Raw genomic sequence first — 18,464 nt, forward strand, 5'->3', positions numbered from 1 at the left:
ATATACTGCCAATTTTAATATGTTACCTAATATCCACTGTCCTTGATTCTTACAAGGATTATTCAACCCCAAAATCATCCAAGAAGCAGGGTTGATCCAAGCTCTCTGACCTCACAAAGGCAGTCAAGCACCCAAGCTAACTGGCTAAAGTTAGCCAGCTTGCTAGCTACTTCCAGACATAAATAAGAGAACACATCCTCACTCTGACCATTCTACTCACCCTAGCAGAGATGGTTGGACTTTTTTCATGTTATTCAAAGTGCTGCTAACTAACTGTGTTGCTGGCAATAATTGAATTACATTCTTTCCTTGACTTTTACTGACAACGGCCATATTCAATGGGTGTTGAGTATTCGTAAATTCATCAGTTATTCTGCGCTCTGTTACATTCAGACTAGTGCCCTGAAATCCAAACAGATAGCCAGAGCAAATTTACAAAGCATCCATTTAACAATGTCCATTGAGAATGTACAACGACTATATACTTTAGCTAAGCTAAGAGTGATGTTAATAATCAAGTTAACAAATGTTGGGTAGTTGGATAGCATATAGTTAATATACTAGCAAGTTTGATGCAATGATGTGCTATGCAGTTCATAAGGATAGTGTAACCAACAAATGTGTCAGCCAACATAACGTTCAACACAACTTCATTTGAAAAGTCATTACTTTACAACATTGCTCAACATTTTCTTAACATTTGTCATAATTAGGGATAGGGGGCAGTATTCGTAAGTTTGGATGACTGAGGTGCCCAAAGTAAACTGCCTGTAACTCAGGCCCAGAAGCTAAGATATGCATATGCATGGCAGTATTGGATAGGAAACACTCTCAAGTTTCCAAAACTGTTAAAATAATGTCTGTGAGTATAATAGAACTGATATGGCAGGCGAAAACCTGAGAAAAATCAATCCAGGAAGTGGAATTATTTTCATGTGTCTGTTTTTCAACTCAATGCCTATACAGAATCCAATGGGTTAGGAATCAGATTGCAGTTCGTATGGCTTCCACTAGATATCAACAGTCTTCAGACATGGTTTCAGGCTTTTATTTTGAAAAAAAAACAAGTAAAAAGCAATTTTGGTCAGAGGACAGAGGAAGTATGCAGACCTGCAGATTGTTATTTTTCCTTTCTTTTGAAAACGGTATTGTCCGGTTGAAATATTATTGATTATAAAGACAATAAACAACCTGAGGATTAATTATAAACATCGTTTGACATGTTTTGACGAACTTTACTGCCTGTTGTGACTGCCTTGGAGCCATTGGATTATTGAACAAAACCCGCCAACAAAACAGAGTTTTTGGGACATAAAGAGGGACTTTATTGAACAAAACGAACATTTACTGTGTAACTGGGAGTCTTGTGAGTGCAACCATATAAAGATCATCAAAGGTAAGTGATTAATTTTATCACTATTTCTGACTTAACCTGTTGGGGGTAGGGGGCAGTATTTGCACGGCCGGATAAAAAACGTACCCGATTTAATCTGGTTATTACTACTGCCCAGAAACTAGAATATGCATATAATTATTGGCTTTGGATAGAAAACACCCTAAAGTTTCTAAAACTGTTTGAATGGTGTCTCGGAGTATAACAGAACTCATATGGCAGGCAAAAACCTGAGAAGATTCCTTACAGGAAGTGACCTGTCTGACAAGTTCTTGTTCTTCTTGGCTCTGTTTATTGAAAACTGAGGATCTTTGCTGTAACGTGACACTTCCTACGGCTCCCATAGGCTCTCAGAAGGCGGGAAAAAGCTGAATGATGTAATTCCAGCCATTGGCTGAAAAACATTAGCGCTTTTGGTAAGTGCTCTATCAGAGGACAATGGGACGGAGGCGCGTGCACGAGTCGACCCCATGTTTTTATTTTCTCTCTCTTTGAACCTATCACTTTTTTACGAGAAAAATTGCATAAAAATTGATTTTAAACAGCGGTTGACATGCTTCGAAGTACGGTAATTGCAATATTTAGACATTTTTTGTCACGAAATGCGTCGTGCGCGTCACCCTTCTTTACCATTCGGATAGTGTCTTGAACGCACGAACAAAACAGAGGATATTTGAACATAACTATGGATTATTTTGAACCAAACCAACATTTGTTATTGAAGTAGAAGTTCTGGGAGTGCATTCTGACGAAGAACAGCAAAGGTAATAACATTTTTCTTATAGTAAATCTGACTTTGGTCAGGGCTAAACTTGGTGGGTGTCTAAATATCTAGCCCTGTGATACCGGGCTATCTACTTAGAATATTGCAAAATGTGCTTTCACCGAAAAGCTATTTTAAAATCGCACATAGCGAGTGCATAGAGGAGTTCTGTATCTATAATTCTTAAAATAATTGTTATGTTTTTTGTGAACGTTTATCGTAAGTAATTTAGTAAATTCACCGGAAGTTTGCTAGTTCTGAACGTCACATGCTAATGTAAAAAGCTGTTTTTTGATATAAATATGAACTTGATTGAACAAAACATGCATGTATTGTATAACATAATGTCCTAGGGTTGTCATCTGATGAAGATCATCAAAGGTTAGTGCTGCATTTAGCTGTGGTTTGGGTTTATGTGACATTATATGCTAGCTTGAAAAATGGGTGTCTGATTATTTCTGGCTGGGTACTCTGCTGACATAATCTAATGTTTTGCTTTCGTTGTAAAGCCTTTTTGAAATCGGACATTGTGGTTAGATTAACGAGAGTCTTGTCTTTAAAATGATGTAAAATAGTCATATGTTTGAGAAATTGAAGTAATAGCATTTCTAAGGTATTTGAATAACGCGCCACAGGATTCAACTGGCTGTTGAGTAGGTGGGACGATTTCGTCCCGCCGACCCTAGAGAGGTTAATGACTCCTCTACTTGGCTGGTAAGTGTTTGTATGCTTTTTTACACGGGGCGCTGTCCTCAGATAATCAATCGCATGGTATGCTTTCGCCGTAAAGCCTTTTTGAAATCTGACACAGCGACTGGATTAACTTCTCTAGGGTAGGGGGCAGTATTTTGACGTCCGGATGAAAGTCGTGCCCGTAGTAAACTGCCTGCTACTCAGGCTCAGAAGGTAGGATATGCATATTATTAGTAGATTTGGATAGAAAACACTTTGAAGTTTCTAAAACTGTCTGTGAGTATAACAGAACTCAAAAACTCAAAAACCTGAGAAAAATCCAACAAGGAAGTGTGGAAATCTGAGGTTTGTAGTTTTTCAAGTGATTGCCTATACAGTGTACAGTGACTTAGGGTTTTGGAAACTTTAGAGTGTTTTCTATCCAAATCTACCAATTATATGCATATCCTAGCTTCTGGGCTGAGTAACAGGCAGTTTACTTTGGGCACGCTTTTCATCCGTAGGTGAAAATATTGCCCCCTACCCAAGAGAGGTTAAGACTTCACAAATAGTACGGTTAGTATGGTTACGCTGAGTACATCTACTAAACTTGATTTTATCGATTTTGCTTTTCTGTTGATAGGACGCTAACATCAATACGCTGGTGTATTGAGCTTTTGATTCTTATTTTATGTCATTGTGCCAAGTCACAATTGCATCCCTGAATGCTCTATTAGATTGGAATTTTCCTGTCAGCAGGGAAAGGCTGCCGAATTTTATCCATGAGCTGAATTCGCAGTGAGCCGAATTGGTAGTATGCTCGTGCACTTCTCCCAGATCCTGTAGACAGTCATATAATGATTTAACCTTATCTCTATCAAGTGATCCATAAAGAGACCACTCTTTGAACCTTTCAGAATAATTTGTACACCCCTTACGTATGGGTGTGCAAGGTTGTAAATTATTATTTCCATTATCAAATCTCCAGTAATCGATTATACGCACATGCAACTTCTCATGTTTTCCATATCTTCACAGAATCCATGTATAACGTAGGAAATCTTAGGTACTCACATTAATTAACCACTCCATGTGCGTTTCCAACGACTCTCCATCGCCCTACTCCCAGCATAAAAAAAATAACGTTTCCCGGACACTGCCCCGCCGGTCAGGGAAATAATGCTCCACACGAATCCTCAACGGTTCTCTAGACTTCCAGAAATGATAGACTGCTACTGTCTAAAATAACATCTTGCGCTCAATACCACCCGTGATATTCTATGATGGGCAGTGATGGACGGAACCCCAAGACAACGCTACATATCGAAACTTATTATCCAAATTTAAATCAGCTTATTATACACATTTCCATATCTTATTATCCAAACTTCAGATTAGCACTTATTTCCACACTCACACAACTCTCAAATCACATTCACAAACACAGGACACACAGTACTGTTCCCAAAACATACTTAATCAATTAGTTGTTTTCTACAATCTTTTTTTATAACCTGCAGGAAAATTTTCTAATTTCTATCTCGGGGTCAGGTTCTGGGATAACGCAACTCATACATTTACATCTTACAATACTAACCCATGGCATTACAATGCATCACGGCATGTAGGACTCCAAATAATTTCTTACTTCAGGATAGTACGATCACGACTTCCTATTTATTATGACGATACCATTAGGATCTCATAACCTTAAAACGGCAGTAACTTCAGGACTTACTTTTAAAATGGGGTTTGGTTTAAACAATTACAGGTGCACCTTACTATCTTATACTATATCATTGTAATGCATTCTCTAATATTTCTATAGTGCTTTTCTCAGTCCACACAGGGTTGTAGCCCACACAGGACCTTTTGCTTTAAAGTCTTATCTAGTTAACACAGATTATAATTTCCAAACCTTCGAAGTCTTAACTAGTTCACACAATTCTAGTTTCATCCAGTTCACACAGATTCTAGTTTCATCCAGTTCACACAGATTCTGGATTCATCCAGTTCACACAGACTCTGGATGTTAACTTCAGATGGCAGCTCCCTCGGAACTCAATTTTCTCAACAAAAAATGTATAATTGCTTTCAAGAAATGCCAGTGTCACTCTATTTATCTGTCTCTGTTCGGAACACCGTAACCACCCGCCTGACACCCTCCTTCAGATCTTAGGCAGGGACCTGGCTTCTCCTTCAGTGGAGAGCGGGTTACCTTGATCCAATGGGTGTGGCCCCGTGCATGGTTAAACCCAGGTCCTCAGGAGCAGTCAGCAGATGGGGTTTGGTGTCCCATCTGGGTTTCCAAATATTGTTGTGGAATATTCTTATCAAGTGAGAGACACTTTGTCATTTCTTCAAACAATCATATTTATTTAATATTGATTTAATTACTGCAATAATGAGGCTGGTCGTCCCAACACTCCTGAGTGTTGGAGCGAGAGTCTAACCTTTACAGAAAATTCTGGTTCTTATATAATGTAGCGGACACTAAAAATGCTTAGTAATGGCTGGTTCCACCCCTTCCATGCAGATCGGGGGGCATCACAAGCCACTTTGGGTTCATATTGTGGTTATCTGCACCTGGTGTTTTAACCCCCACCCGGCTTAGTCTCACAGATGCAAGGATGATTTTGAGACAATGAGACAAAGGGATTGTTCTACCCCTAAACTATCTATAGTTAAACCCATTCTTGAACATACACCCAGTGGAGACCATAAAAACACAGCATTAGTAGAACAGAAATGTCTTACTATCTGTTAAGTATTAATTGTTAAATATCAAACAAATCAGGTAAATACGTAATTTTTCTCTCAAAGTCCCAACTCGGGATCCATAAGAGCAGGGACGGTCATGTGATCATGTGATCTTCCACCACCTGGGATAGGTGTGAGTATCTCATCTTCATCAGTTTCTGCTAGACCCTTTTTAGTGTCGATCACACTAACTGGCTGTCCCTCGTGCTGTTTCTACAGCGCTAGTGGATTACGGTGCCGCAGGGAACTTCATTGACCAGACCCTTACCTCCTCTCTGAACATCCCCTCATACCCGCTCTCCTCTCCGTTTGCGGTGCAAGCCCTTGACAATCGGCCAATAGGATCCGGAACCATCACGGTTTTACCACCATTTTGGTGGTTGTGGATAGATTTTCTAAATCAGGTTGTTTTAGTCCTCTCTTTGGTCTCCCGACTGCTCTCCAGGTTGCTGAGGCACTATTCCAGCAGGTCTTCCGACATTATGGATGGAAGACCTGCTGGAATAGTGTCTCCGACCGTGGGCCCCAATTCACAGCACGGGTATGGAGAACCTTTATGGAGAAGCACGGGGTCACGGTCAGCCTCACATCTGGGTATAGGCCTCTGTCCAACGGGCAGGTGGAGAGGATGAACAAGGAGATGGGGAGGTTCCTGAGGAGTCACTGCCAGGACCGGCAGGGAGTGTGGGCCCAATTCCTTCCATGGGCGGAGTACGCACAGAATCCATTACATCACTCCTCCACTGGACTGACTCCCTTCCAGTACGTTCTGGGTCAGAAGGAGCAGTGAGACTCCACTGCAGTGAGACTCCAGGTTCCATCCTCGGGATCGTGTCTGGCTCTCTCTACCAGGAAACTCCCACTCTGCCTGCCGCATCTTGTTTGCAATAAAGCACAAAAGTAAAACTTCATATTTTCAAGCATGGTGCTGGTTGCATTATGTTATGGGTATGCTTGTCATTGGCAAGGACTAGGGAGTTTTTTAGGATAAAAATAAATGGAATAGAGCTAAGCACAGGCAAAATCCTAGAGGAAAATCTGGTTGTCTGCATTCCAACAGACACTGAGAGACAGATTCACCTTTCAGCTGGACAATAACCAAAAACAAAAGGCCAAATATACACTGAGTTGCTTACCAAGACAACATTGAATGCTCCTGAGTGGCCTAGTTACAGTTTTTACTTGAATAGGCTTGAAAAACTATGGCAATACCTAAAAATAGATGTCTAGCAATGATCAACAACCAACTTGACAGAGCTTGAAGAATTTTCAAAATAATGTGCAAATATTGTACAATCCATGTGTGCAAAGCTCTTAGATTTACCCAGAGACTCACAGCTGTAATCGCTGCCAAAGGTGATTCTAACATGTATTGACCCAGGGGTGTGAATTCTTATGTAAATTAGATATTTCTGTATTTCCTTTAAAATTTGCAAACATTTTTGAAAACATATTTTCACTTGGTCATTATGAGGTATTGTGTGTAGATGGGTGATTCAATTTTGAATGCAGGCTGTATCACAAGAAACATGTGGAATAAGTCAAGGGCATAAATACTTTTTAAGGGCACTATGTAAAAAAAAAGGCTTCATAATTCATAAAGGTCATGCTAACTGACTGGTATTCTCACAGAACAAAACGGATACAATCTCCTAAGCCTGTGTTAACCTCAGACCTTATTTTTGTTGTTTATCCCAAAACCCTTTTCTTTCCACATAGATTTTCCCATTGGAAAGGCTGAACGAACCGGTTATTAGAACTACAAGCTGGCAGCTCTATGGCTAGTACTTTCTTATTGGGGATAAAAACAGATTACCTTAATTTTTTCATGTAACAAATCAAATATTAAACCACATACTCATCTTATATTTCAGTTCATGAAACATAGGACCAACACTTTACATGTTGCGTTTATATTTTTGTTCAGTATATTTAGGAATAGCTTATTATTAGCCACCCATTCTAAAACTGAATGCAGCTTTTTGTTAAGGGTTGCAGTGATTTAACTTGCTGTGGTAGTATAACGTTGAGTCATCAGCGTACATAGACAAACAGACTTTATTCAAGGCTAGTGGTAGGACATTAGTAAAAATAGAGAACAGTAGAGGGCCAAGGCTGCTGCCTTGAGGTATACCACACTTTACCTGGTTTATGTTAGCGTCTTCTACCAAGGATTACCGTTTTGGTCCTATACCTACTGAGAATTCAGATATCCACAAAGGACGGCATCAATATGTACACTACCGGTCAAAAGTTTTAGAACACCTACTCATTCAAGGGTTTTTCATTATTTGTACTATTTTCTACATTGTAGAATAATAGTGAAGACATCAAAACTATGAAATAACACATATGGAATCATGTAGTAACCAAAAAAGTGTTTGAGATTTTTCAAATAGCCACCCTTTGCCTTGATGACAGCTTTGCACACTTGGTATTCTCTCAACGAGCTTCACCTGGAATGCTTTCCCAACAGTCTTGAAGGAGTTCCCACATATGCTGAGTGCTTGTTGGTTGCTTTTCCTTCACTCTGCGGTCCGACTCATCCAAAACCATCTCAATTGGGTTGAGGTCAGGGGATTGTGGATTGTGGTGGCCAGGTCATCTGATGCAGTACTCCATCACTCTCCTTGATCCTCAAATAGCCCTTACACAGCCTGGAGGTGTGTTAGATCATTGTCCTGTTGAAAAACAAATGATAGTCCCACTAAGCCCAAACCAGATGGGATGGCGTGTTGCTGCAGAATGCTGTGGTAGCCATTCTGGTTAAGTGTGCCTTGAATTCTAAATAAATCAAAGACAGTGTCACCAGCAAAGCATCCCCATACCATAACACCTCCTCCATGCTTTACGGTGGGAAATACACTACCGGTCAAACGTTTTAGAACACCTACTCATTCAAGAGTTTTTCTTTATTTTTACTATATTCTACATTGTAGCATAATAATGAAGATATCAAAACTTTGAAATAACACATATGGAATCATGTAGTAACCAAAAAAGCGTTAACTTCTTCTCAATGTTCTTCTCAATGTTTTATATTTGAGATGCTTCAAATAGCCACCCTTTGCCTTGATGACAGCTTTGTACACTCTAGGAATTCTCTCAACCAGCTTCATGAGGTAGTCACCTGGAATGCATTTCAATGAACAGCTGTGCCTTCTTAAAAGTTCATTTGTGGAATTTCTTTCCTTCTTAATGCACCAATCAGTTGTGTTGTGACAAGGTAGGGTGGTAAACAGAAGATAGCCCTATTTGGTAAAATACAGAGTCCATATTATGGCAATAACAGCTCAAATAAACAAAGAGAAATGACAGTCCATCATTACTTTAAGACATGAAGTTCAGTCAATAAGGAACATTTCAAGAACTTTGAAGTGCAGTCGCAAAAACCATCAAGCGCTATGATGAAACTGGCTGTCATGAGGACCGTCACAGGAATGGAAGACCCAGAGTTACCTCTGCTGCAGAGGATAAGTTCATTAGAGTTACCAGCCTCAGAAATTGCAGCCCAAATAAATGCTTTGCGGAGTTCAAGTAACAAACACATCTCAACATCAACTGTTCAGAAGAGACTTTTATAGGCCATCTTACATGCAGTTCTCATACAATCATGACCTGAAAAGCATGACACACACACACACACACAGGGAGGAGGAGGAAGGAGGAGTGAGTGGAGGAGGAGGATGGGGAGGTGTTCATAAGTGGTGGGTGAGATCCCCAAGGCCAGTATTTATTCATCATCTCATCTCCAACTTTCTCCTCTCTCGTCATACCCCTCCCATTCTCTCTCCCCCCTCTCTTCCTTGCTCTGACATAACATTTACATAAGTAGTCAGACCCAGTACTTTGTTGAAGCACCTTTGGCAGCAATTACAGCCTCGAGTCTTATTGGGTATGACGCTACATGCTTGGCACACCTGTATTTGGGGAGTTTCTCCAATTCTTCTTTACAGATCATCTCAAGCCCTGTCAGGTTGGATGGGGAGCGTCGCTGCACAGCTATTTTCAGGTCTCTCCAGAGATGTTCGATTGGGTTCAAGTCCGGGCTCTGTCTGGGTCACTCAAGAACATTCAGAGACGTATGCCAAAGCCACTCCTGCGTTGTCTTAGCTGTGTGCTTAGGGTCGTTGTCCTGTTGGAAGGTGAACCTTTACCCCAGTCTGAGGTCCCTCCATTCATCTCTCCCTCTATCCTGACCAGTCTCCCAGTCCCTGCTGCTGAAAAACATCCCCACAGCATGATGCTGCCACCACCATGTTTCACCGTAGGGATTGTGCCAGGTTTCCTCCACACATGAAGCTTGGCATTCAGGCCAAAGAGTTGAATCTTAGTTTCATCAGACCAGAGAATCTTGTTTCTCATTGTCTGAGAGTCCTTTAGGTACCTTTTGGCAAACACCAAGGTGGCTGTCATGTGCCTTTTACTGAGGAGTGGCTTCCGTCTGGCCACTCTACCATAAAGGCCTGATTGGTGGAGTGCTGCAGAGATGGTTGTCCTTCTGGAAGGTTCTCCCATCTCCACAGAGGAACTCTAGAGCTCTGTCAGAGTAACCATTGGGTTCTTGACCAAGGCCCTTCTCCCTGATTGCTCAGTTTGGCCGGGTGGCCAGCTCTAGGAAGAGTCTTGGTGGTCTAAACTTCTTCCATTTAAGAATGATGGAGGCCAATGTGTTCTTGGGGACCTTCAATGCTGAAGAAATGTTTTGGTACCATTCCCCAGATCTGTGCATCAACACAATCCTGTCTCGGAGCTCTACTGAATAATTCCTTTGACCTCATGGCTTGGTTTTTACTCTTACATGCACTGTCAACTGTGGGACCTTATATAAACAGGTGTGTGCCTTTCCAAATCATGTCCAATCAATTGAATTTACCACAGGTGAATTTACCACAAGTTGTAGATACATCTCAAGGATGATCAATGGAAACAGGATGCACCTGAGCTCAATTTTGAGTCTCATAGCAAAGGGTCTGAATACTTACAGTATGTAAATAAGGTATTTCTGTTTTTTATATTTAATACATTTGCAAACATTTCTCAAAAACTTTTTTTGCTTTGCCATTATGGGTTATTGTGTGTTGATTGGTGAGGATATTTCATACATTTTAGAATAAGGCTGTAATGTAATAACAAATTTCTGAAGACTTTTAGAATAAGGCTGTAATGTAATAACAAATGTCTGAAGACTTTCCGAATGCCCTGTATATATACCCTGCATACTAATGCCCTGGCCAGGTTATGGTTTAACCCAGCTTGGTCTACCAATCTAATATAATTAATTAAAAATACATCATATCACAGTAGTCATTTCTATGACTCATTTACACAGTGCACAAAACATTAGGAATACCGTCCTAATATCGAGCTGCACCCCCTTAATTCGTCAGGGCATAGACTCTACAAGGTGGCGAAAGCGTTCCACAGGGATGCTGGCCCATGTTGACTCCAATACTTCTCACTGTTGTGTCAAGTTGGCTGGATGTCCTTTGGATGTCCATTCTTGATACACACAGGAAACTATCAGCGTTGTAGTTCTTGACACAAACCGGTGCACCTGGCACCTACTGCCATACCCCATTCAAAAGCACTTATATATTTTGTCTTGCCCATTCAACCCTCTGAATGGCACACATACACAATCCATGTCTTAATTGTCTCAAGGCTTAAACGTACTTATTTAACCTGTCTCCTCCCCTTCATCTACACTGATTGAAGTGGATTTAACAAGTGACATCAATACGGGATCATAGCTTTCACCTGGTAAATCTGTCATGGAAAGAGCTGTTCCTAATGTTTTGTACACTCAGTGTATGACAGACTGGGAATAGGCTATAATCTAATTCCTCAACTCTGAGAAACAGCAGTCATTCATAACGCATTGTTTAACATGCTAGCTCTGGTAAATAGTGAATTAGTTTGATAAATTTCAAGTATGTGAGGATCTGTACTGGTATGTGTTTGGACTCAAAGGACATGACTAGTAGATGTTGAACATGTTGGTCAGATATTCTAAATGAATGAGGGACAGATAGACCAGCCCTCACTGGTCGTTTTAATCCCAGATTATCTCCTGAGTCCAATCCTGAAACAGGACAAAATTGGCAAAAGAAAGGGATTATTTGTCCATTGGTGTAGGGAATGTTGGTTGGGGGATGTGGTGGAGAAGGCATGTTCATCATGCTCTCACACACACGCAAGCGTGGGCACAGCTTTGTTTTCATCAAATTTCTGAACTTTTTGGAGCAAAACATTTTTTGCCCACGTGCTTCACGAGTGGCGCAGTGGTCTAAGGCACTACATCGCAGTGCTTGAGGCATCACTACAGACCTGGGTTTGATTCCTGGCTGTGTCACAACCTGCCATGACTGGAAGATGCATAGGGTGGTGCACAATTGTCCAGGTTAGGGGAGGCTTTGGCTGGGGGGTCTTCACTTGTCTCATTGTGCTCTAGGAACTCCTTTTGGTGGGCTGGGCGCCTGCAGGCTGACTTCGGTTGTCAGCTGAAAGGTATTTCCTCCAATAAATTTGACCATTAAAAATCCTATTTTCCCTAATCATAACCCCAATACTCCTATCCCTCTAGTAAGATAACATATAGAATTGTTTTAATATTGGCATTCCACAGATCATTTGGCTATTTGATTTAGAATTTTATGACCCCTTTAAGTATAAAAATGTATATTTAAAAATGATTTGATTACATATTGAATTTGGCCTTAGCTAATATAGCCCATACTATGGCATTGAATAACACATTCATAAATGGCAAAAAAGACAGTCAAAGAATACATCATAAAACCAGGGAAGTCCAAAAAAAACTAAAATATTTTGTGAGCTTTCTTATATCTCCTAGATATACAGTGCATTCGGATAGTACTCAGACCCCTTGACTTTTTCCACATTTTGTTACTTTACAGCCTTATTCTAAAATTGGTTAAATTAGTTTTTTTCCTTATCAATCTACACACAACACCCCATAATCACAAAGTATATACTATATTTGTTTACATCTCCGTTAGTGAGAATTCCTCCTTTGCCAAGGTAATCCATCCTCCTGACAGGTGTGGCATATCAAGAAGCTGATTAAACAGAATGATCATTACACAGGTCCACCTTGTGCTGGGGAATATAAAAGGCCACTCTAAAATATGCAGTTTTGTCACACAACGCAATGCCACAGACATCTCAAGTTTTGAGGGAGTGTGCAATTGGCATGCTGTCTGCAGGAATTTCCACCAGAGCTGTTGTCAGAGAATTTAATGTTAATTTATCTACCATAAGCTGTCTCCAATGTTGTTTTAGAGAATTTGGTAGTACGTCCAACCGGACTAAAAACCGCAGACCAAGTGTAACCACGCCAGCTCAGGACCTCCACATCCGGCTTCTTCACCCGCGGGATCGTCTGAGACCAGCCACCTGGACAGCTGATGAAACTGAGTAGTATTTCTGTCTGTAATAAAGCCCTTCTGTGGGGAAAAACTCATTCTGATAGGCTGGGCCTGGCTCCCCAGTGGGTGGGCTTATACCCTCCTAGGCCCACCCATGGCTCCGCCCCTGCCAAGTCATGTGAAATCCAGAGATTAGGGCTTAATGAATTTATTTCAATTGACTGATTTCCTTATATGAACTGTAACTCAGTACATTTTTGAAATTGTTGCATGTTGAATTTACATTTTTCTTCATTATAGATGGTCTTTCTGCCTCTCTGTCTGATTACCTCTCTCACATATACCAGGGGCCAATATTCAGTAGGCCTAAACTCAATGGCCAGTACTGCATAACTTCTCCGTATTTAACTTCTCAGTTTTTACCATAAATGTTCTGTTTCCTGGCAGCATGTTATGGCATTCCGCTAAAAGCCACTTACATCACCATAAATATATGGTTGCAGGACAATGTAACTTCACAATCACGGCTTCAACAAAACAAACACCACAAAAACAACATTTACGTCTCTCTTTTACAATTTTTATAAACAAACAAACATTATGGGGCCACACTGTTGACCAATTGAAGATAAGGACTGAGTGCCTGTAATTTACCTCCCTCCTCTCTTCCTCCCCTCACTGCGTAGCATTTCAACTAGATGACCTCTGTGTGTCACATACAGAGATCCCCAACCAACAGAGTAGATACAATAGCAGAGAGTACCACAGATGAGAGATGATTAAACAGAGCTTTGGGAGCTGTGGGACTCAATCAGGATTATGATTTTGGTATGTTATAATATTATCTCTGTTTAGTTTAGATAGCGTGAGTAGGCCTTGCTGTGAGCAGAGGGCATTACACTCTTAGAAAAAAAGTTTCCACATAGAAAAAAAGTGTTCTGTCGCTTGCTTCATATATGGAACCCCTAAAGGTTTGATATAGAACCCTTTTATAGGGTTCTTTGATCAGAACACCAATGGTTCTTCTTCACGGAACCACAATTGGTTCCATATAGAACCCTGTATGGGGCCATTTATGAAATATGGCTACTACTAATTAATAATAATTTTTTAGCAAAGAATATAATATTATAAACAAGTAATGGACAAAAGAATACCAGCATAGTTTTGAAATAGTATTGTCATTATATGCAAACATAGTTTGGAAATATGCACTGGGGGCCAGGGAGGCATCTCTGTTTAAATAATGGACCACGCCAATCTTGGTACCAACTCTAACTTCTTTATGGAACAGTCAGCTACAGTACGGGTTGTTGCCTAGCTGGTTCCGGAGGAGATTAAAAAATGAGCACTAACATGAGTTAATCTTCAGAAATAAGCATTTGTAGATCTGCCAAAATGAATACAAAATGCTATGCAAACATATAATTATTATGATGTAGAAGAACAACTTACATGTAGCTGTTGTCAGCAGCAGCCAAAAGAGAGATCCTGTTCCTCTGATAGTTGGTTACTTCCACACTGAGCAAAACATAGATAGTGTGTTAAAAGTCATGTAATGATTAACTAGGCTATTGGATCACCCAGACTTATTATACATCATTAATTATGAATCATTTAGATACATACCTGCTCTGTCAGCTCACTGCCCATTACATGCATTCAACAGGGGTCAGCAACAGTCTAATGGCTTCATGAAACCTAATAGTTCCCTCATCTGATTCCACACTGAAATACTGAAATTAAAGTAAAAATGAGCTAATTGCCAATGTCAGGCTTGGTCTGTAGCTCTATATGGCATATGCCATAATACAAATTAAGTTTATTTGTAAGAGTTAGCTGGCTAGCTTGTAAAACGGCAAATTAAAGTAGCCTAGCTTTTTCCTGAGCTAGCTATCTTACAAACGGTACTCAAATTCTAATACAACTTTATTTATCTAGCCTATAGTTTATCATTTGACTTTGGCTTCATTTATTTGAGTAAAAAAATCAACTACGCTTACCTTAATACATTGAAAAATAACGAGCTTATTGTTAGGCTATTTTCAAGTTCAACCACTGTCCTCTTGCCTCATCATGCTGGAATGGCAGTTGGTTTTTGAATCGGAATGGCAGTAAAAATTTGGATTGACCAAAAGGTTCTATACAAAACCCCTTTTATTTCTTTATTTTTTTATTAAACACATTATTTTCTCTTGCTTCTAGCTAGCATTTAGATTGCCACTCTGACCTCGGTAGCAATGTTGCAAAATAAGAATTCGATCTCCCCCTGCCATAAAGAGTTAACGGTGTCGGACTTCAGCTAAACATTTTTCTGACCAGGCGAAATCATACAGCAGCATCATTAATATGGATATATATGTCAATGCAAAAAAGCTAAAACTGATGAATTGCTGCATCAGATGACCTGGCCTCCACAATCACCCAACCTCAACCCAGTTGAGATGGCTTGGGATGAGTTGTAGGAAAAGCTAAGGAAAAGCAGCCAACAAGTGCTCAGCATATGTGGGAACACCTTCCAGACTGTTGGAAAATCATTCCAGGTGAAGCTGGTTGAGAGAACGCCAAGAGTGTACAAGGCTGTCATCAAGGCAAAGGGTGGCTACTATGAGTTATTTCATAGTTTTGATGTCTTCACTGTTATTCTATAATGTAGAAAATAGTAACAATAAAGAAAAAGCCTTGAAAGACTAGGTGTGTCCAAACTTTTGACTGGTACTGTATATAGAACCTTTATTAGTAAAGTGTTCTTCAATCTCGTCCAAATAACCAAAAGGTTCTATTTAGAACTCCAAATAACTGTTTTTTCTAAGTGTACAGTACGGCGTGCGTGTGTGTGTGTGTGCCTGTGCTAGTGTGTGTGTGTCTGCTTGTTTGTTCCGTGCTTTTGTATGCGTTCTGTAGGTGCACACAGGCATTTGTGTGCATGTGTGTCATCACACGCCCCAATCTGGGAATCCTGAGCACACAGCTGTATGTAGGATTACCATTACTGTAGTATAATCCCAAAGCTTGTTAAAATGTTAAGATAATACGAAATGCCATTTTCCCCTCATGGGGCTAAATGCTCCTAGGTTATTTTATTTCCTGGGCTGTATTAAAGGGGCAATTTGCTGTTAAAATAACAACAAAGGCAGTACCCCAACTCTGTTTTGGTAAACAGCGGAGGGATGGTGCTGGAGAAATGCAACCACTCTCAAATTCATAGACAGCTATGGATGCAAGTACTGACCATCCATAGTTTGAGGATATACAGTGTTACAGTGATACATTTGTAAAGCAAGCTTATATTTTGGGTTCTGATGTGATACGACAGTTGATCTAAGCTCATGAGGCAATTAAAAGTTATATTCCTCAATAATGAATGGTTGTGTATATATACAGTGCAATCGGAAAGTATTCAGACCACTTGACTTTTCCACGTTTTGTTACGTTACAGCCTTATTCTAAAATTGATTGAATTTTTTTTTTCTCATCAATCTACACACAGTACCCCATAATGACAAAGGAAAAACTGTTTACATTTTTACTAATGAAAAAAATGTAAAACTGAATCACAGTACATAAATACTCAGACCCTTGACTCAGTACTTTGTTGAAGCACCTTTGGCAGTGATTACAGTCTTCTTGGGTATTATGCTGCAAGCTTGGAACACCTGTATTTGGGGAGTTTCTCCAGAGAATCTTATTTCTCATGGTCTGAGTTCTTTAGGTGCCTTTTGGCAAATTCCAAGCGGGCTGTCATGTGCTTCCGTCTGGCCACTCTACCGTAAAGGCATGATTGGTGGAGTGCTGCAGAGACGCTTGTCCATCTGGAAGGTTCTACCATCTCCACAGAGGAACTCTGGAGCTCTGGAACACCTCCTTGACCAAGATCCTTCTCCCCGATTGCTCCGTTTGCTGGGTGGCCAGCTCTAGGAAGAGTCTTGGTGGTTCCAAACCTCTTCCATTTAAAAATGATGGAAGCCACTGTGTTCTTGGGGACCTTCAATACTGCAGATCCCTAGATCTGTGCCTGTCTCGGAGCTCCACGGACAATTCCTTCGACCTCATGACTTGGTTTTTGCTCTTACATGCACTGTCAACTTTTGGACATTATAGAGACAGGCCTTTCCAAATCACATCCGATCAATTGAATTTACCACAGGTGGACTTCACTCAAGTTGTAGAAACATCTCAAGGATGATCAATGGAAACAGGATGCACATGAGCTCAATTTTGAGTCTAATAGCAAAAGGAAATAATGTATTTCTGTTTCTTATTTTTAATACATTTATAAACATTTAAAAAAAATTGTTTTCGCTTTGTCATTATGGGGTATTGTGTGTAGATTGATGATTGATATATTTTAGAATAAGGCTGTAACGTAACAAAATGTGGAACAATTAAAGGGGTCTGAATACTTTCTGAATGCACTGTATATACAGTACCAGTCAAAAGTTTGGACACACCTACTCATTCAAGGGTTTTTCTTTATTTTTACTATTTTCTACATTGTAGATTAATAGTGAAGACATCAAAACTATGAAACAACACATATGGAATCATGTAGCAACCAAAAAGGTGTTAAACAAATCACACTCTTTGCATTCTCTCAACCAGCTTCACCTGGAATGCTTTTCCAACAGTCTTGAAGGTGTTCCCACATATGCTGAGCACTTGTTGGCTGCTTTTCCTTCACTCTGCGGTCCAACTCATCCTAAACCATCTCCATTGGATTGAGGTCAGGTGATTGTGGACGCCAGGTCATCTGACGCAGTACTCCATCACTCTCCTTCTTGCTCAAATAGCCCTTACACAGCCTGGAGGTGTGTTGGGTCATTTTCCTGTTGAAAAACAAATTATAGTCCCACTAAGCGCAAACCAGATGGGATGGCGTATCACTGCAGAATGCTGTGATAGCCATGCTGGTTAAGTGTGTCTTGAATTCTACAATAAATCGCAGACAGTGTCACCAGCAAAGCACCCCCACACCATCACACCTCCTCCATGCTTCACGGTGGGAACCACACATGCGAAGATAATCCGTTCACCTACTCTGCGTTTTACAAAGATACGGCAGTTGGAACCAGAAATCTCAAATTTGGAATCATCGGACCAAAGGACAGATTTCCACCGGTCTAATGTCCATTGCTCGTGTTTCTTGGCCCAAGCAAGTCACTTCTTCTTATTGGTGTCCTTTATCGGTTTCTTTGCAGCAATTTGACCATGAAGGCCTAATTCACACAGTCTTTGGTCTGTAATCTGAGGTGCAGTTAACTGTAATGAATTTATCCTCTGCAGCAGAGGTAACTCTGGGTCTTCCATTCCTGTGGCGGTCCTCATGAGAGACAGTTTTATCACAGCGCTTGATGGTTTTTGTGACTGCACTTTTAAAGTTCTTGAAATTTTTCAGATTGACTGATCTTTATGTCTTAAAAAGTAATGATGGACTGTCGTTGTCTTTGTTTATTTGAGCTGTTCTTGCCATAATATGGACTTAGTC

This window comes from Salmo salar, chromosome ssa03 (genome assembly GCF_905237065.1).
Source record: "Salmo salar chromosome ssa03, Ssal_v3.1, whole genome shotgun sequence".
Taxonomy (NCBI): domain Eukaryota; kingdom Metazoa; phylum Chordata; class Actinopteri; order Salmoniformes; family Salmonidae; genus Salmo; species Salmo salar.